Consider the following 22,145-nt stretch of genomic DNA (forward strand, 5'->3'; position numbering starts at 1 on the left):
TGTTCTGGAAGAGGACCATGACATCAGGGAGGTAATGCCATGACATGCAAGTGAGGGAGGGCTGTGCAAAGTTACCAGCCTCACTTTCTCCTCCGGAGACTTCTGGGGCCAGTGGCCAGATACGGATCAGGACAACTGGAGACAGCCTAGGATGCAGTGGGGGACCTTGGCCTTTTCAAGCTAAGGTCTTTAACAGGTCTCCATTTGACTGAGGCAATGCCCATCCAGTGATTAAGGCTTAATAAAAATGAGGCAAAGAACTGCCTCTTAAAAAAAGAATTAGATCTGGGTGAGGAAGACCCTCAGGGTTTCTGGCCAAAACAGAAACAATTGTTATTTACATTCATTCTGAGCCAATCAGGGCCCAAATAGAAGCTGGTAACTTTGCACAATCCTCCCTTGATTAAATCCAATTGCATGTCATAGCATCATCTCCCTGATTTCATGGCCCTTTTCCATAACAAAGGACAAACTGTAACCTCTGTGAGTAGAGAAGGAGCTGCCTACTAGGGACCAAACTTCCAGGTGAGCAACATGGCTTTCTTTCTTCCTTGCTTGTTTTTTCTTTCTTTCTTTTCTTTTCTCTTTTCTCTTTCCACATAGGGTATCACATTCTTAACCTGCCAATCCTCTGCCCAAAGGGAATACAAATAGTCAAGGTGATTGGTAACAAAGGCCTGTTAAAGGGTGGCAGCAGTCAGAATTGAGAGAAGGGAATGGCTATGAGAGATAGTGCAGAGGTAGAAAGACAGATCTAATATCTGATTAGAAATATGATATGAGGGGCAGCTAGGTGGCGCAGTGGATAGAGCACCGGCCCTGAAGTCAGGAGGACCTGAGTTCAAATGCAGCCTCAGACCAAGCACTTGACACTTACCAGCTGTGTGATGCTGGGCAAGTCACTTAACCCCAATTGCCTCACTAAAAAAAAAAAATATGATATGAGAGAACAGAAAAAAATCAAAGACAGCATTGAGGTTTTTTAACACACTTTGTAAATCATGATACCTCTGACAAAAATCGTGGTGTCAGAAACAAAGGCTTTTTCTTTTAAGAAAAGATACTAAATTCAGCGTGGGTTATGTTGGGGCAACTAGGTGGCACAGTGGATAGAGCACTGGGTTTGTACTTGGGAAGACCTGAGTTCAAATCCAACTTCAGATATTTACTAGCTGTGTGACTCTGGGCAAGTCACTTAACCCTGTTTGCCTCAGTTTCCTCATCTGGAAAATAAGCTGGAAAAGGAAATGGCAAACCACTCCAGTAACTTTGCCAAGAAAACCCCAAATGGGGTCACAAAGAGTAGGACATGATTAAAACAACTGAACAAATGTTAAGTTTTAGGTGCTATTGGGACAAAAAAGGTAAAGATGTGCTTGTTATAAAACGGTGGAGATATGGGACTGAAATTCATGAGAAATGTCAAGGCTGGAGATATAGATTTAGGAATCATCTATATAAGTGATTGTTTTAAAGTCATGGGAGTCAACAAAATTACTAAAGGAAAGAGCACTGACTGAGAAAAAGGCTGAAGACAGAACCATAGGGAACACCCACTTTATAAGGTCAGGAAGAGGACAAGAGAAAGATAGACCTAGGCAAGATGCCAACATCTATTGGAGAACTGTGGCTGTGGTTGTCTGGGTGACTGTGGGTATTTTCTCCTTGTGTGTACTGTGTGTGTTCCAATGGTATGCTGACCTTCTGGGAAGGCAGCCAGAAGAGCAAACAGCTATGTGTGTGTTTCCCACTCCCTATGGTGACACAATAACTGTAGCTGTACTTTTTAGATGGCAGTGAAGTCAAAATCAAACAAACAAAAGGAATGAATCTCTGATAAATCTATAATTCATAGTCCAGAGCCTGGCTGTGAATATGATTAAGCACTCTGAGTTTCCTCTTCTTTCCTAAGGGCATGCCTTGGAGGGCCTCAAATATGAAAATTAAGTGTTCTATTACATTGCATTGTCTTGCTTTTAATAGTCCTATAAGAAAGGCATCAGTATCCAACCATTCTGGAGAGCTATTTGGAACTATGTCCAAAGGGCAATAAAACTGTGCATACCCTTTGATCCAGCAATACCACTACTAGGTCTGTAGTCCAAAGAGATCATAAAGAAGGGAAAAGTACCTACACGTAGAAAAATATTTATAGCAGCGCTTTTTGGGGTGGCAAAGAATTGGAAATTGAGGGGATGCACATCAACTGGGAAATGGCTGAACAAGTTGTGATATATAAATGTAATGGAATACTATTGTGCTATAAGAAATGATGAGCAAGCAGACTTCAGAAAAACCTGGAAAGATGTGTATGGACTGATGCTGAATGAAGTGAGCAGAACCAAGAGAACATTATACACAGCAACAGCCACATTGCGAGACGACTAACTTTGATAGACTTAGCCCTTCTCATCAATGCAAGGATCTAAGACATCTCCAAAAGTCTCATGATGGAAAATGCTATCCACATCCAGAGAAAGAACTATGGAGTTTGAATGCAGATTGAAGCATACTATTTGCTCTTTTTTTCCTTCTGTTTTGTTTTGTTTCATCTTTCTTGTTGTTCCTCCTATTGGTTCTAATAAATATTTTAATTATTTTAAAATTACTTTAAAATAAAATTTTAAATTTGAAAAAAAGCACAGAAATTGATTATATTAAGGACCTTATTTATACATATAACATACAAAAATACAAAATTTTATCATTTGCATCAATATATTAGATCATATATTTGACCTAAAATCAATATGCTACTCATAGTCATCCAGAACAGAATGCCTCTCTGGTTTTCTAGGTATAGTCTTTTTTATAACAGGCAGTCCCCTACTTTAGACATACCTTCCCCTACCCCCACTTCTCCTGCTTGGCGTCATCTCCCTTTCCTAGAAACTTCTATGCCAGGAATATTCCATACTGGAAACTTCCAATTTCCCACCTACCAGGTGAGGTCTCAGAAGCTCTCACCCTCCTCCCTCAGTTGCCCTAATCCATGTAGTGATGGTGGAACCAGAAGTCCTACTCCTCAGAGTGAAAGCAAAAACAAGAATTTGGCAGCTAACATGCCAGAAACAAGGAAAATCCCTTTCTGGAACCACGCCAGCTTTTTCCTCCACCATGTACAGTCTGAAAACCAGGACAGCTGAGCAACATACCTGCCCTTTCTTGTCCTGCTTTGGAGCTACTAGCAACTGCTTTGGTGTAGGTGGTGGGAGCTACCTTTGCTTCACCATCATCTCTCAAAAAATTGAGCATTTAATCAAAGCACTAGTAAATCCCAAATCCAATGCCTCATCTTGATGTAGAAGTAACTCAGGGTTCTTGAAGACTATCCTAATTGAATTTAAAAGCTAAGAGGTCCCACCAAGCTGGAAAAACTTTGAGTTAGAATGCTGAACTATATGTCACCTTAAGAGCAGCCTATCCAACAACTTTGATTACATTAAATTGAAAAGTTTTTGCACAAACAAAGTCAATGCAACCAAGATTAGAAGGAAAATAGAAAACTGGGAAAGAATTTTTATAATCAGTCTTTCTGATAAGGGCCTCGTTTCTAAAATATATAGAGAATTAAGTCAAATTTATAAGAATACAAGTCATTCCCCAATTGATAAATGGTCAAAGGATATGAACAGGCAGTTCTCAGATGAAGAAATTAAAGCCATCTAGAATCATATGAAAAAATGCTCTAAATCACTACTGATTAGAGAAATGCAAATCAAAACAACTCTGAGGTACCACATCACACCTATCAGATTGGCCAACATGACAAAACAGGAAAATGATAAATGGTGGAGAAGATGTGGGAAAATTGGAACACTAATGCATTGCTGGTAGAGTTGTGAACTGATCCAACCATTGTGGAGAGCAATTTGGAACTGTGCCCAAAGGGCTATAAAAATGTGCATACCCTTTGACCCAGTAATAGCACTTCTAGGGCTATATCCCAGAGAGATCATACAAATGGGAAAAGGACCCACATGTACAAAAATATTTATAGCAGCTCTTTTTGTGGTGGCAAAAAATTGGAAATTGAGAGGATGCCCATCAATTGGGGAATGGCTGAACAAGTTGTGGTATATGAATGTAATGGAATACTATTGTGCTATAAGAAATGATGAACAGGCTTACTTCAGAAAAACCTGGAAAGACTTGTATGCTGACTGAAGTGAGCAGAACCAAGAGAACGTTGTACACAACAACAGACAACGTGGTGCGATGACTAATAGTGATAAACTTAACTCTACCCAGCAATACAAGGATCTAAGACATCTCCAGAGGCCTTGTGATGGAAAATGCTATCTACATCCAAAGAAAGAACTATGAAAGTTGAATTGCTATTTTTTTCTCTTCTATTGAGTTTTGTTTCCTCTTTCTGATGGTTCCTCCTATTGGTTTTAATTTTTACTTACAACATCACTAATGTGAAAATATGTTTAATAGGAAGGTAAATGTATAACCTATATCAGATTGTGCACTATCTTGGGGAGGCTGGTGGGGAGGAAGGGGGAGAAAAATTTTAAACTCAAAAGCACATGGAAGTGATTATTGATAAATCAAAATAAAGAAAAAAGAAAAAGAAAAAGAAAAGGAGACACCCAGAAGTCTGCAGAAACTAAGGAAGAAACCAAGGCAGAAAAGCTATCATGAGGCAAGCACAGCACACTGGTATGCCAGCTCCAACAGCCCCAGAGTATTCTAGACAGGAAGCCCTAAGGTGGCACGGCCTGTGGACTCACACAAAGGGAGAACAAGCAAAGCTCCTGCTGAGGGCAAAATGATCAATCCATATAGCCTATGGGATCTGAGTTTTCAACAAACTAACATAAGCTGTCCTGAAGAGTTAAGCACTTTGTACCCAGAAGATACAAGTGAGCCTAGAACCTACCAAAACTTTGTGCACAGCAGACATCAGAGGAAGAGAAGTGTCAGGACTGTCAACAATTACAGATAGGGATCAAAGTGGGGCCCACTAGCCTATTCAAGTGTACAATAGCAGTTAGAGCCTAGCCCTGACAAAAGTCCCAATTTAGGAACTAAAGCTAGAAATGTGAATAAACAGAATAAGAAAGTGATAATAAAGACATTTTATGACTACAGGAATATCCAAGACACAAGCCTAGGAGAATTAACTCCAGAGCAACCACCAGCAAAGCCCCCAATAATGTGTTCTACTGTAATTCCTGGAAGAGAAAAAAAATTAAAATATGTGAAATCTTTTCCAAGTAACACACTCCTGGAAAATTAGAATGGCCCAAACAGCCACTTTGTACTACGTATTTATGGAAAGCAGCGCTCTCAGCATTGACAATTATAAAATCAAAATATCAATCACCTCTGAAAAAACAGTGAAGATGCTCTACGTCCTGCAGTATCAAATATTATGCCAAAATTTAATTCTTTACATAAAAATAAACAAGCACATCATCTCATTAGTATGCAAATTTGTTTTCATTTTTAATAAATGGTAAAATTATATGTATACCAAGAATTGTTTTAAAATAAATTTCTTTATGATTTATTATCAGTAAATAATCAATTTGTATACTACTTTATCTACCTATATAGCCAGGGTTGCATAAAAATTTCTCAGGTGAAAAGGGGTCTCAAGTGGAAAAGTTTAAGAAGCCCTGATTTAAATCACCTAAAAACTACAAACTCACAAAATCACTTAAATCACCTAAAAACCACCAAAAAAACCCCCAAAAACAATAAAAAGTCATAAAAGAAAACCAGAGACCTCTTTGAACTACTTTGCAAAATGAAAACATAAAGTCAACAAGCATTTATTAAGTGCCTCCTATGTGCCAGTCACTGTGATAAGTGCTAGAAACATAAAGGCAAAAGACTGTACCTGCTTTCAAGGAGATCACACAGTTTAATGAGGGGAGAGAAAGGAATAACACACAAACCCTATGGACAAATAAGAAATAGACAAGATAAATTGGGAGTTGATGAACAAATGGAAGGCACTACCATTAAGGGGAATCAGGAAGTCTTCTTATAGACAGTTGGAACTTGGAGGAAGCCAGAGAAACCAGCAGACAGAGATGAGAAAAAAGGGAATTTCAGGCATAAGAGACAGCCAGTAAAAACGGACTTTCAGTAGTCATCTCCTGAAAAAAAAATTTCAAAAATGAAAACTCCCAGGAACATGATAGGCAAAATTCAGAGCTTTCAGATTAAAAAAAAAAATACTATGAGAATCTAGAAAAACTTCAAGTATCAAGGAACCAGTGTCAGGATCACACAAGAGTTGTCAACTACCCCTACACAAAAGGAGAGAGCTTGGGATACAACATAGCAAAAGAGAAGGAAGGAAAGGAGATGGAGGGGATACATCTCTCCTCCCTCCTTTTAGACTCCTGGTTGGAGGTGTTTCTCTTGTTCTGTTCCTTTTTGTCCTCCTCCTTTTTAGGGGCCAGCAGTAGTCCCCACCAGAGCTGGGAGTCTGGACCATGCAGACCTTGCATCGAGGATGGCAGGCAGGATGATGCAGCCAGCTGGGGCGCCTGGCACTCAAGCCTAAAGTAGGCTTTGTATTTGAAACTGGGATTGCACTCTATGTTCACATATCTGTTTTACATCTTTGGAGCAAAGGCTTCTTTGTAAAAGCTCATCTAAAAAGAAAAAGCTCATCTGGCTATCAGTATTTAAATGGAAATTTAAAAGCAGGGGAGCTCCTCACTATATTTAAGGGAAAACTTCAAGTCAGTTCCATTGGAACAATTTTGCAAATTTTTCATCTGTCAATTGCTTTACTATTTAAGTAATGATACTTTTTGTATTATTGAATTCTGTATATAGTTATTGATATACGCATACATTTTGTATTACTGAGTCCTGTATAAATATGGTTATTAAGTTTAATGTGAGAAATCTAGAATCATTAAATTGTTGCTGTCTAATAGAAATTCCTATTGTTCTTTGGTATTTAAAAGCAATTTAGACTACTTGCCTTTTGTGAAAGCAAAATACCCTACAACTTCTTAGGTTAAGGCACCTGTGCCTACTATTCACAAGTAGTTGACACTGTTTGTAACTTCTCTGACACTACTTGTCTTCTTGTTCTAATGAGTGAGTTTGCAATTTCATTTTGTTTATCTTGACAGTAACAGATCCATGGGGTAAATTTCCAGTGCCTTTTAGAAAAGGACCTAGAGGAAATTACTTATAGTACAGAGGAACCCCTAGAGAATTTTGGTTGTGTCCCGCATAGAAAAGGATACCTTTTGTCCAAACCCCAGTTGGGTGGCTGTATTATGCATGGAGGGAAACATGACAGAGTTTCCACCCCCAGGCAGTTTTCTCAACTGAGAAAAGGGTGACTTCCTAGGGGCCTCTAAGTCCAAAATCTCTGTGGGAAGAGGTCCATTTAACTTGAAAAGTTCAGTGCAGGTAAGGTTTCCCTCTGAAACAAGAAGCCAATTTTCTTGGTCTGTTTCTGCTCTTTCTTTTGCTTGTGGGTTGAGAAAGGCCCTGCAAAGCTAAGACTAAGAAAGCAGAAATATTTGGCAAACTTTGTATAATGTTCCTTGTTTTGTGAATCTGCAAAACTTTGTATTTGGGGATAATTGTAATTTTTGTTTGTACATGTCATTATATCACATCAGTCAACAATGACTGTTTTGAGACCTGACACCAGGGAAGCATGTGAATGGAAATTATTTATGCCTCCCCAGAGACCATAGAGGATGATTTTGAATTTGGAACAAGGAGTGTGTTAACAAAAAAATGCACCCATGCCTATTTGTTGAAGATGCCAACTTTCAGATAAGGGGAGGTATGTACTGCGGTCTTAGGAACATGCCCAAAAGGTCTAACATGAAAGAACCCTGCTTCCCTGAGTCCCCTTATATGTTCCCTACCAGGTTGTTGAGAGTAGCCTCATTTGATTGGCTGCATCTTTAAAAACTGGCTAGAATGAGACAGTCTTTCTTTCATGAATACTCTGACCAGAGTGTGAAGATCACAGTTCACCCACAGTACAAGAACCATGAACTGAACTGGGAAGGAGTCTACCCCATTCCTCCTTTTAGACATTGTGACTAGGGATATTTGTCTTGTTCTGTTTTTCCTTGTCTGTTTCATGTGCAAGTGGTGATCCCCAATGGACTCAGGAGTTTGAGCCGTGGTGACTTTGGAGCCAGGATTGCAGGTAAGATGCTGTAACCAGCTAGCCTGGCAAGAAACCTCTGAGAATCTAAGGTGCCTGGAACTCGAACCCTAGTGGGGATTCTGGGCTTGAAGTGGAACTGTGCTCTATAGGAACCACACTAAAGTTGTTAGCATATTGTTTTATACCTTTGGAGAAAATATTATTTTGTAAAAGCGATCTATTAGTGATTAAATGAAACTGAGGAACAGGGAAGCCCTTACACTGAGGGAACACACAATGGCTGAAGCCATTTGCAGAAGAGCCTAGAAACCCTCCAGTCCTCTAAAGCATATGAAGGGGTGAAATATAACACACCTGACTTTCAGGTAATAGAGGGCACAGTGGCTAGTTTTAGATGTGAGGTCTTATCTGAGATAAAATTGAGCCCACTGCTTTTTGGGGGTGACCCCTAGAGAGATTCTCAGGCCAGGATTTTTTATTTTGGATAGCCCTACAGTATAGGATACTAGAGAAATTTGGTAATTTTTTAACGCAGTAAATGTACAGTCAAATTTGGAGAGAGAGAGGTGTGAGTGTTCCATCACAAGTCAGTTTCATTAATATAATTTGGGAAATTTTTCACATGCTAATTGTTTGATACTTTTTGTATTACTGAATTCTATATTTAAGTAATGATATACTGACATGTTCTGTATTACTGAGTCCAGGAAAAGTACTGATAATAAGTTTAATGTGAGAAATCTATAATGACTAGATGACTACTGTCTAATAAAAATGTTCTTTTTGTTCTCTGGCATTTAAACCAACCTAGAATGCTTACCTATAGCAACTCAGCTAAGCTGTTTATCTGCTTTATTCCTTTGAAGTAAATATCTCTTTGTAAAAGCTAAAAATAATTTTTTTTTTAAAGATCACTGCTAACTTTGAATTATTGGTCATAAGTTGAATTATAAGGTCAGAAGGCAGATAACAGAAAATTACGAAGAAAATAAGAGGACAGTAAGTAGAGGCACTGAGTATAGATGGCTTTATCAAGGAGTTTACCCAATAAGGGGAAGAGAGATATCGTATATGGATGATTGGATGAAGTGAGGGTTTTTAAGGTTGGAGAAGGCATAAGTATGTTTTTTGGCAGTAGGGAAGGAGCTAATAGAGAAGGAGAGATTGAAGGCTAAAGAGAGAAGGGAGATCTGAAAACTAAGGGGATGCCGTCAAGAAGATAATGACTGAACAAATTATGATATAGAAACATAATGGAATTTTATTGTGTCTAATAAATGCTGAAAGGAACTTTTCCAGGGAAACCTACAAAGATTTGTATACATTTATATAGAGTGATACAGATAGAGCCAAAACTACTGATATAATAATGACACTGTAAGAAAAACTTTGAAAGACTTAAGAAATTAGAACAATGAAATGACCAATCCCATTTCCAAAGCACCTTCTGAGAGAAATGTGAAGATCTTAAGGAGTAAAATCAGATATAAATTTTCAAACATGGTGAATGTGGGGATTTTACTTCACCATTCATATTTTTATAAGGGTTTTAGTTTTCCTTTTTTTTTATTAGGGAAATGGGAAATTTGCAAGGGAGAACACGGCTAGCAATAGAATTGTCAAAAAGAGAAAACAAAAAAGTCACTGAAACATTTCACATTTTCTAAAATGCACAGAAGCAAAGAGAAGTTCAGAAGGAAACACAGATGAGCAAGACTGCCTTGAAAGTAACATACTAAATTTATATATAATAAATCTTAAAACTATAAACATAATAAAATTTAAAAGGAAAAGCAATTTACACATAATAAAGATTCATGGTTTTGTACACACAATCCTCATTATCCAGTTTACTTTGTATATAGAGATGCTCATTTTATTTAATGTTTATTAAGTTCAGAATAAAAACAATTTTTAAAATAAGAAGAGTAATGTTGGAGGCAATACATATGTGAGGGTGTTAAGAGATCAATTCACAAAATATCTTAAGGTAAGGAAAAAATCTTAGACCCCATTAATAACCTCCAAAGAGCAACAAGGAAAACATCAACAATTGACATACTAATATACATATATGCACACATACATGCATGCATATATACACATATATACATATATGCTTGAGTCTATCTTCTAGTAAATATAAAATTTTTTTTACAAAATATATGCACATATCAAAGGCAACCTTAATGACAGTATTAGTAAGGAACAAGCTAACTTTCAAAAGTGATAGTCCATAATAGATCACATATTTATCATCACATAATCGACAAAGATACAGAAAATGCAAAATCTCATTGTGCCTATTCTTTGTTGACTATAAAAAGCTTTTGATTCAGTAGAGCAAAATATTACCTTGAAGTTGTCTTTCAACAAGATATCTCTCTCCCACATATATGGTGAAATAACAAAAGATTTCCTGAAAAATAAAACAGAGATATCCTTGTTTGATTATCCTGTCATTAATAACAAGTGAGGCATACAAGACATTTGCTCCCCAAGGGTATATAGCACTGTCAGAGAGTAGAGAAGATGTAAAGTCCAAATAGAAGAGGGATTCCCTATGGTGAGGTCCTCTTGAATTCTTCTGTTTGCCAGTGACATTGTACTGGTTGCATCAAGCCCAAGAACACTTCAGAGCTTCCTGGACAAGATTAATAAACACTGAAAACAATTTGGTCCAACCATCCACCTAGAAAAAACTAAGTTCATATAGAATGCCTTTTGTCCAAATTAGAGCATTAAATCAGATTTATAATGTATGTATAGTTCATCCAGTATAGATATTGGACAAACACTGAAAAAGGATACAGTGGGCCTATAATTAAACAGGAAGAAGCTAGGGGAGCTGAATAGTCTTTGGGAAATAAAGTTCCTTTAATGAACACAAATTTCTCCCTGAAATAATGACTCATCTTTTTAATTTCAACATTCTACCAGTGTGGTTATATGGTTATTAGTTAATGGAACACTCGTCTCCTAAGAATTAAAAATGAGTATTACTGGAGGCAAAGCCAAGATGGCAGAATAGCAGGAAAAAAATACAACCCAGCTGCCCCCCCAACACACACAGACACACTTCCCTCTTCCACAAAGATCTAGAAAATACACCAGACCAAATTCTGATCAGGAAATCCAAGAAAACGATCACGAGTCATTTTATCAGCCCAGTTCATCAGCACTGGGAGATGGACAGAGGTCTGCAGACACTGAGAAGGCTTCTGGCAGAGCATTTTAGTGCCCAGGGACTGAAGGAGTTTGGATATAAACTGTGCACCAAGAAGAAAGCACCAAGGCAGGAAAAGATTGCACAGGAACTCTAAACTAGTGAAAGGTGCAAGAAAAGCTGCCATCTGGCAGATCTATTGTTCACTACCCAGACCCCGGTCATAAATCCGGGGCAAACTGGAAAAGACCTGGGCCTCAAGAGAAACCATTTCTGAAACAAATAGTAGGTGGCTCTGATCCTAGGAGGAGAACAGGGACTCAGTTCAAGCATCCAGCCCAGGCTGAAACCAGCAATGGAATAACCAGGGCAAGAATGCCAGACCAAAAGTGAGCCTTCAGTTTGGTCACTTTGAATTTCTTGAGCTTCCAAGTGGGCTAGCTGGTAGTGGCTGAGTCCAGGAGCACTGTACTGCAACTTGCAGAGACAAATACAAAGACCCAAACCTGGGGGCAGGAACTTGCAGAACTCAGAACAGGAGGAAATGAGGACAACTTTGTCCAGGGTCACATCACTTTGGGAACACTGAAAGCGTGCAGATCCCCAGCCAGAGCTGTCCCTGAGATACAACAATAATATAACACTCAATACTGAAGAAAGAAGCGGAAGGCCCCAAGAAGACAAAATCTCAGCCCAGACATCATTCACAAAAGTGTGTATAACCTAGCTATAACATAAAGTCCAAAGTCAAGAAGTAGGCTGGAGGGAAGTAGCAAAGAAGGAAGGAAGGAAGGGGAAAGAACCATTATTATAAAGAAATACTATGGTAACAGAGAAGCTCAAGACACAAATTCTGAAGAAAGGACTCCAAAATATTTACAAGCAAAGCCTCAAAGAAAACCACAGATTGGGCACACATCCAATCAGAATTCCTGGAAGAGTTAAATCAAGAGTTGGGTTGTTTTTTGGTTTGTTTGTTTTTTTCAATTTAAAAAGCTAAAAAATTATTTCAGAAACCAAATGAGAGCAGTAGAGGGAAAAAGGGAGAAGAAATGAGAGTTATGGAAGAAAGACATGGAAAAAATAATTAACAGCTTAAAAGGCATAAAACCTCACCCAAGAAAATAACTTCTTGAAAATTAGAATTGACATGATGAAACCTAATGACTCCTTGACACATCAAGAAATATTAAAACAAAGACAAATGCCTAAAAAAAAAAAGAAAGAAAATGCAAAGTATCTCATAGCAAAAACAACTGACCTAGAAAACAGACTGAGGAGAAATAATTTAAGAATCATTGGACTATCTGAATGCCATGACCAAAAATAAAAAAGTCCAGACACCATATTTCATGAACTCATAAAGGGAAATGTACAGATTTCTCGGCAGAGAGCAAATGAGAGACAGAAAGAATCTACCAGTCACCTCCTGACAAAAATCACCAAAATGAAAACTCCCAAAAATTTAGCCAAAATCCAGAACTCCTAGTCAAAGAAAAAATACTACATGTAAGTAGTCAGAAGAAAGAATTCAAGTATCAAGGAGACACATTATATACACAGGATTATATACACAATTTGGCAGCCACTACTATAAAGGGAAAAGGAAAGGGGAAGGGAAAAGCATTTATTAAGTACCTATGTGCCAGACTCTATGTATACTAAGTGCTTTACAAATATTATCTCACTTGATCTTTATCCTGTGAGGTATGTTCTATTATTGGCCCCATTTTACAGCTGAGAAAACTGAAGTAGACAGAAGTTAAGTGACTTGCCCAGAGTCACATAACTAGTAAGTGTCTGAGGTCACATCTGAACTCGGATCTTCCCTGACTCTAAGCCCAGCTTTCCATCCACTGTGTCTTCTAGCTGCCTACAAAAAGGAGTAAAGTGCGGAGAATATGATAGTCAAGAAGGCAAAAGATCTAGGCTTACAGTTAAGAATAACATACCCAACAAAACTGAGCATAATCCTAAGGGTGGGAAATGAACTTTTAATTAAACAGAAGATTTCCAAAGTATTCCTGATCACAAAAACCAGTACTGTGTAATAAAAAACTAACAAACAGAGAAGTTAAAAGAATCATAAAGAGGTACATATGAGTGAGCAAAACATAAGAGTCTAAATAAGGATAAAATGTTTACATTTTTATATAGGGCTCAGAGGATATATGTATCTGCTCAGAACTCTAGCATCATCACAGACCACATAGAGAATCTAATTAGACAGATTTCAAAGTGTTTAGGCAATGTTTGTGTGATCTTAAAAGAAAAACTGAAATGGAGGGGGAAAGAAATCCATAGGGAAAAGGGGTGAACAAAGGAAGAATAAGGAAAATAATTTCAAATAATTGGGGAAGGGACACAAGTAAAAGTCTATACAATAGGGAGGAGGGAATGGCAGGGAATGAGCAACATTTGATTCTCTTATTTGAACTAGTCAAAGGAAGGAAGACTACATATATATGTATACACACACACACACACACACACACACACATACACACAAACAGTTGGGTATGGAAATACATTTCATGTAGCAGGAAACGGAAGAAAAAGGGGTTAAGGGAAAGGGGAGGAAATAAAAGGGAAGGTAAATTAAGGGAGGAATTAGTCAAAAATAAAATAAACTCTTAAAAAGGGGAAGGGAGAAAGAAAAGTATAAGAGATTAGATGGAAGAAAATACACAGTTAACAGTCATAACAGTGAATATGAAGGCGATGAACTCACTCATAAATGAATGAGGACAGCAGAATAGATTGGAAGCCAGATTTCAATATTATGTTGTTTACAAGAAACACTTAAAACAGAAAGATATACATTAAGTTAAAATAAGGGGCTGTGGCCAAATCCATTAGGTTTTAGCTAAAGTAAAAAAGTAAAGAATAACAATCGTAATTTCAAACAAATCAAAAGTAAAAAATAGAACTAATTAAAAGAGAGAAACAGGGAAGCTACATTTGCTAAAAGGTATCTTAGAAATGTATCAATATCCATTTTGATAAATGGTCAAAGGTTATGAACAGGCAGTTCTCAGATGAAGAAATTAAAGCCATCTAGAATCACATGAAAAAATGCTCTAAATCACTATTGATTAGAGAAATGCAAAACAAAACAACTCTGAGGTACCACATCACACCTATCAGATTGGTCAACATGACAAAACAGGAAAATGATAAATGTTGGAGAAGATGTGGGAAAATTGGAACACTAATGCATTGTTGGTGGAGTTGTGAACTGATCCAACCATTTTGGAGAGCAATTTGGAACTGTGCCCAAAGGACTATAAAAATGTGCATACCCTTTGACCCAGTAATAGCACTTCTAGGGCTATATCCCAGAGAGATCATACAAATGGGAAAAGGACCCACATGTACAAAAATATTCATAGCAGCTCTTTTTGTGGTGGCAAAGAATTGGAAATTGAGAGGATGACCATCAATTGGGGAATGGCTGAGCAAGTTGTGGTATATGAATGTAATGGAATACTATTGCGCTATAAGAAATGATGAACAGGCTGACTTCAGAAAAACCTGGAAAGACTTGTATGGTCTGATGCTGAGTGAAGTGAGCAGAACCAAGAGAAAGTTGTACACAATAACGGCCACATTGTTCGATGACTAATATTGATAAACTTAACCCTTCCCAGCAATACAAGGATCTAAGACATCTCCAAAGGCCTTGTGATGGAAAATGCTATCCACATTCAAAGAAAGAACTGTGGAATTTGAATGCAGATCGAAGCATACTCTTTGCTACTTTTTTTTCTCTTCTGTTGAGTTTTGTTTCTTCTTTCTGGTGGTTCCTCCTATTGGTTCTAATTTTTACTTACAACATCACTAATGTGAAAATATGTTTAATAGGAATGTATATGTACAGCCTATATCAGATTGTGCACTATGTTGGGGAGGGTGGTGGGGAGGGTGGTGGGGAGGAAGGGGGAGAAAAATTTTAAACTCAAAAGCATATGGAAGTGATTGTTGATAAATCAAAATAAATTAATTTAAAAAAAGAAATGGATCAATATCAATACAGTATATATACATTAAATAGTATAGCATCGAAATTTTTAAAGAAAAAGTTAAATAAGTTACAAAAGTAAGTAGACAGTAAAACTATAATAGTGGGGTTCTTCAATTTACCCCTTTCAGACCTAGATAAAACTAACCCCCCCAAAAAAAGATATGAAAGACCTGAATAGAATTTTATAAAAATTAGATATGGTAGCTCCCCTAGAGACTACTTAATGAGAACAGGAAGGAATATACATATTTCTTATCAGTGCATGACCACCCCCTTCACAAAAATTAACCTTGTCGAGGCAGTTAGATGGCTCAGTGAATAAAGCTCCAATCTTGGAGTCAGGAGAACCTGAGTTCAAATCCAGCCTCAGACACTTGACACTTACTAGCTGTGTGACCCTGGGTAAGTCACTTAACCCTGATTGCCTCACCAAAAAAAAAAAAAATTAACCTTGTCTTGTCACAAAAATTTCACAAATGCATAAAAGTAGAATTATTAAATGCAGATTTTTCAGACCATAATGCAATAAAAATTACAATCAATAAAGGGTCTTAGAAGCAAAGGTTAATAAATTTATTGGGTACTAAGTAACCTAAATCCAAAGAATGGATAAGTCAAAGAACAAATCATAGAAACAATCAATAATTTCAAAAAAGATAATAAAAACAATAAAATAGCACATCATTTTTTTTTAATGAAGCCAAATAAGTTCTTAGTCGGAAATTTATATGTCTAAACACTTTCATCAATAAAAGTAACCAATAGGAGGAACCACCAGAAAGAAGAAACAAAACTCAACAGAAGAGAAAAAAAAGTAGCAAAGAGTATGCTTCGATCTGCATTCAAATTGATAAAAAGCAGATCAATAAATTAGGCATGCAACTTAAAATACTAGAAAACCAACAAATTAAAAACCCCCAACTAATGAGCAAAATGGAAATCCTGAAAATCAATGAAAAGATTGAAAAAAAAAACAAAGGAAAAACCATTTGATTAAATAAAACTAGGAACTGTTTTAAAAAATAGTTATTAGCTAATTTGATTAGAAAGAAAAAAGAAAGCCAATTACCAGTACCAAAACTGAAAAAAAAAGGGGGGGGGGATTTATAACCATCGAAGAATAAAAGAAATTATTAGGAACTATTTTACCTAACTACATGCCAATAAAACTGACAACCTAAATTAAATGAATGAATGTTTACAAAAATATAAATTGCCCAGATTAATAGAACAGTAAATAGAAGAAAGGGGACAAGTATTTATTAAGCACGTATAATGTGACAGGCATTGTGCTAAGTGCTTGTCATATCACATTTGATCCTCACAACAACTCTAGGAGACAGGTGCTATTATTATCCCTATTTTACAGTTCAGGAAACTGAGGCAACCACATGTGAAGTTACTTGCCCAGGGTAACATAGCTTGTAAGTTCCTGAGCCTGAAATTGAACTTAGCTCTTTCTTATTCCAGACCTACCACCACTGTACCAACTTGCTGCCCAGAGGACTTAAGTAATCCTGTGTTAGGAAAAGTAAATGAGTAAGTCATAAATGAACTCCCAAAAGGGGAGGGAGGCAGGAAACAGAACCAGATGGATTTACAAGTGAATTCTACAAACATTTAAAGAACAATTAATTCCTTCTGGGGAACAATTTGAAACTATGCCCATAAGGCTATAAAACAGTGCATACTCTTTGACCCAGCAATACCGTTACTAGGTCTGTATCCCAAAGAGATCAAAGAAAAGGGAAAAGGACCTATCTATACAAAAATATTTATAGCATCTCTTTTTGTGCTGGCAAGGAAACGGAAATTGAGGGGATGCCCATAAACTGAGGAATAGCTAAACAAGCTGTGGTATATGATTGTGATGGAATACTATTGCTATAAGAAATAATGAGCAGGGTTGGTTTCTGAAAAGACTGGGAAGATTTACATGAACTCATACAAAGTGAAGTAAACAGAACCAGGAGAACATTGTAGGTAATAACAGCAATACTGTAACAATGATCAACTGTGAAAGACTTGGGTACTCTGATCAAGACAACATCAAAGAACCCATGATGAAAAATGCTATCCACCTCCAGAGAGAGAACAAATAAACTCTGAATACTGACCGAAGTATACTTTTTTTACTTTCTTCATTTTTCTTTTGTGCGTGTGTGCTTTTCTTTTGCAACATGATTAATATGAAAATGTTTTACATGACTTCACATGTAAAATTGATATTTAAATCATATTGCTTGACTTCTCAAGGAGTGAGGGGGGAAGGAAAGAATTTGTAACTCAAATTTTTAAAAAATGAATGTTAAAAATTTTTACATGTAATTAGCAAATATTTAATGAAATAAAAAATATTTTTTAAAAAGAACAATTCCAAGAATACATAAACTTTTTGAAAAGAATAATAAAATAAGAAGTCTCACCAAATTCCTTCTATGATACAAATATGGCCTTAATGCCTAAACCAGGAAGAGTCAAGACAGAGAAAGAAAATTGTAGACTAGTAACCTTAATGAATATCGATACAAAATTTTAAAATAAAATATTAGGAGACTACAGTAATATATCACAATGATTATATACAAGATTGGACTTATACCAAGAATGCAGGGCTGATTCAATATTAGAAAAATAATAAACATATTTGATCATATTAATAACAAAAACAAGAAAAATCACATGATTTTATCAATAGATTCAGAAAAGGCTTTTGACAAGTTCCAACACTCATTCCTATTAAATACATTAGAAAGCACAGAAATAAAAAGAGCTTTCGTTATTATATGTACTATTTATCTAACTCAAGAGCCTTTGTAGTTTCTTTTTTTGTAGGTGGTGATTATGAGCAGATATAACACATGATGAATAAGGAACTACAAAGGAGAACCAGAGTAATAAATGTTGTGGAAATAAATTGTTAAAAAATGAGAAGGGCTGGTAATATGGTGAGAGTAAGGGACAAATGAAACAACCAGTGTGTTCTAATGGTGTCTTCTCAATGACAATAAGAAATGAGGAAGGTTTAGTACCATGTGATGAAATTATTAAGAAGACATGGACAAGAGATGCATAGGATAGATGAAAATAGGGGGATTATGTTCAATATTATTAGAGGGATGAGACACATTGATGGGATCAAATCCATGTGAATATGTGGCAGTGTTACAGGCAGTGAGACACTGTCTAAAGCACTGGAAGGTCAAATCCAAAGGAAGTACAAAAAATACTAAATAAGAGAGAAAAAAGAAAAAAAAAGTTAACACTAACATTGGGTCAAAGAGTATCTGTGTTACTTATTACTAGGAGAATATTTAAAACCCACAAGACTTGCTCCCCCAAATGCTATAACTAATAAATCAACAGGCACTTAGTGCCTATTTTCCTTGAAAAAAAGAGAAAGACCCTTCATTGAACGGAAAAAAGAAATTAATCTCGTATCAAACTGATACAAGATAAATTAATTATTCTGACTGAAGTATCTTTAAAAATACAATAAGTTTTTAATATAAAAACAAAGACAATTAAATGTTCGTATGATTTGTACTTGCCAAGCAAACTATCTGACCCCAGGATCATAAGAAAGCACAGGCTTTGCCAACTGAATATGATTGTCAAAAACTGCTATAAAACATGATTGATTATACCCAACTCTGATCACTCCTTTATGTCACATTCTCCAGATACTTATCTTCTGTTTCAACCATACCATTTTGAACTTACTGCTGATGCTTTTCAACCTTAAGTTTTTTTAAATAAATGTTTAACTTTTTCAATTTAATTGTAAGTTTCTTAAGAGTAGAGCTCATACATTTATTTATATTGTATGTCCCCCAGTGCACCTCATATAGAATTCAGATAGGCGCAAGTACTGCAGATACTACTGGCTTTATTGTCATTGCCAATTCTCTTCTGAAGCAAAGACTCTGAAAGCACATATCTAACATTAAAATAGAAATTCTGACTGCACAGAGCAGGTGGGTGGGAGAGTAGGCAAGTGAAAACTATTATAATAGCTTTCTTCCTAAGAATAAGAATTACAAATTCCTTTAGATTAAAACACTCCTAGAATATCTCTGTGACCAAAAAAAAAATTATAATCATGCTTACTGCAAAATGAAATTCTATATAGACCAAATCCTATCACAACCAATACCATTAATATGAAGAATTCACCATAATAAAAATACTTCTAAACATCAGCTAAAGGCCCATAAGATGGTGTTTTGTTAACTAATTATTATGAAATTGTCTATTGCTAATAATGCAATAAAATAAATGTTTCTCCTATCCTTCCTCTTCCATCTCCATCCACGAAAAGGTTACTTGCGGGGCAGCAAGATGGCACAGTGAATAGAGCACCAGCCCTGGATTCAGAAAGACCTGAGTTCAAATTTGACCTCAGGAGTATACTGGGAGAAGAAAAAAGGGAGAGGTAGAACAGTGTAAATTATCTCACAAAAAAAGAAAAAGGCGCTTACAGTGGAGGGGAAACAGGGGAAGGTGAGAGGGAATGAGTGAATCTTATTCTTATAGGATTTGGCTTAAGGAGGGAATAACATACACACTCAATTGGGTATGGAAATCTGTCTTACCCTACAGGAAAACAGGGGGGGAAGGGGATAAGAGAGCAAGGGGATGATAGAGAGGAGGGCAGATTGGGAAAGGGGCTAATCAGAAGCAAATACTTCTGAGGAGGGAAAGAGTCAAAAGAAAGAATAGAATAATTGGGGGGCAGGATAGGATTAAGGGAAATAGAGTTAGTTTTTCACAACATGTCTACTGTGGAAGTGTTTTGCATAACTGCACATGTATAACCTATATTGAGTTGCTTGCCTTTTCAATGAGGGTGGGTGGGGAGGGAGGAAGGGAGAAAATTTGGAACCCAAAGTTGTAAAAACATATGTTTTAAAAAAAATGTTTTCACATGCAACTGGGAAATAAGAAATACAGGAAATGAGTTTCAGAAATCTATCCTGCCCTACAGGAAAATAGAAGAAGGGGATAAGAGAAGGGGGGGACAGATAGAAGAGAGGGCAGACTAGGGGAAGGGGTATTCAGAATGCATGCCATCTTGGGGTGGGGGAGGGGCGAGATGGGGTGAAAATTTGGAACTCAAAATCTTGTAGAAGTAAATGTTGAAAACTAAAAATAAATAAATTAATAAAAAAAGAAAAAAGGAAAAAAAGAAAAAAAAAACAAATTTGACCTCAGACACTTCACACTAGCTGTGTGACCCTAGGCAAGTCACTTCACCCCAATGCCTCGGGGAAAAAAAGAGGTTACTTGAGTTTATAAAAAACAAAGGAGTCTTTTCCTATTTCCTTTAAACAGGTTAAAAAAAATACATTTATTATCTTTTTTATCTACCAACTGTCAGCTAACAGGGAAATACTTTTATATGTTTAGACATTCATAGGTCACATTTGAAAAATACATTAATTCACTGAATATTTATTAATTACCTATGTGAATTTGATGTTCACCCTCTACTCCTTCTCCTCAGCCCCTCTAGCAACTTTTTCTTTATTCAATAGCTAGCCAGAACATTGCTACTATCACAAAGTAAACCAAAAAAGTTAATTACAGGTCAAATATCTAGACAGAAAGCCCTACCTGTCAAGGAAAAGCAGAGATCCTTAACTAAAAGTAGCCACAATAGGTATGCTAAGGACTCTCATGGGTACCAATTGCCACTTAAAAACTTTAAAAAGCAATATTCCCAAGAATATATGTTCCAGTGAAATTTCAGTACAGTAAAAAACTTGGACACTTCAACTTGATCTAAAGTAGTACTTATAAACATGTCTTATAGCAGGATGGTACAACAAGAATGCTAGACCTGAAGTCAAGTGACCTGGGTTTGATTCTCAATTCTGATATGTTAGCAGCACTGTAGGACCATGGGAAAGTGTTATTATATCCTTGAACCTCTTTATAATGGAGATTTAACAGTATCTACTTCAGTTATTATTATTATTGAATTATAAGAAGGCAGGCCCAACTTAATTAATACTTGGGGATATTTTGTAATCTAACTCTGAATAACTGATTTTGTCCCTTACAATTTAAAGATCTATGTAATCCCATTCCCTTGCTAAAGGACAAGAAAAATATAGGACAAGCTTCATTCCATGGCTAAAGCCAACAGACAACAAGCATTATCCTTACCCTGAGTCCAGATAACACTACAACCTTGCTTACAAATTATTTAGACCACTGACCTCAAAAATGTCACGTGTGTATATATATGTACATATATAGCTTATAGCTATATCCACAGTGGGAACTGTTAATACACATATCCAAAAGCACCTAAGATTAATCAAAATCCTTCTACCCACAGTTTAAACAGTCTTCTCTCTCAATTTACTTATTACAAATCTAACTTTTCTTTTGCTAACTTTCACCTCAATACTCTTAATTATGCCATTCCTGATTACAATGAAAAATGCCTCCCCCTTTTGCATTTGCCTTTTTAAATCAAGGAGCTTACATTCCATTAGGACAGAAGTACACACATAAATAAATAAAGCATAAATATAAAGCGAATACATATATAAAAATCATAGGGAAATACAAGGTAGTTTGGGAGAGAAGGCATTAACAGTGGGAAGAATAAAGAAAGGCTTCATGCAGAAAATGGTGCTTGAGACCTAAAGATGAAGGATGGAGGGTACTGTGTGAGGAATAATAGAGAGGCTAATTTGGCTGGATCACAAAATGCTGGACGAGAGCAATGTTCAGTGAGGCCGACAGGTTAAGGCCAGGTTGTGTAGAATTTTAAAAGCTGAACAGACGAATTTATACTTTATTCTGGAAACAATAAGAAGCCA

General features: G+C 36.4%; 1 protein-coding gene across 1 annotated transcript in view; it reads right to left on the reverse strand.

The window, feature by feature from the left end:
* The window catches only part of MGA (MAX dimerization protein MGA), a 219,752-nt gene that overhangs the window by 194,822 nt on the left and 2,785 nt on the right, over positions 1-22,145 (reverse strand). Inside the window, exon 2 of the mRNA XM_027869894.1 lies at positions 10,475-10,538. The gene's annotated coding sequence lies outside the window, so the exon portion shown is untranslated. The remainder of the gene's footprint in view (positions 1-10,474; positions 10,539-22,145) is intronic.

This window comes from Vombatus ursinus, unplaced genomic scaffold (assembly GCF_900497805.2).
Source record: "Vombatus ursinus unplaced genomic scaffold, bare-nosed wombat genome assembly UNPS02014794.1, whole genome shotgun sequence".
NCBI classification, from domain to species: Eukaryota; Metazoa; Chordata; class Mammalia; order Diprotodontia; family Vombatidae; genus Vombatus; species Vombatus ursinus.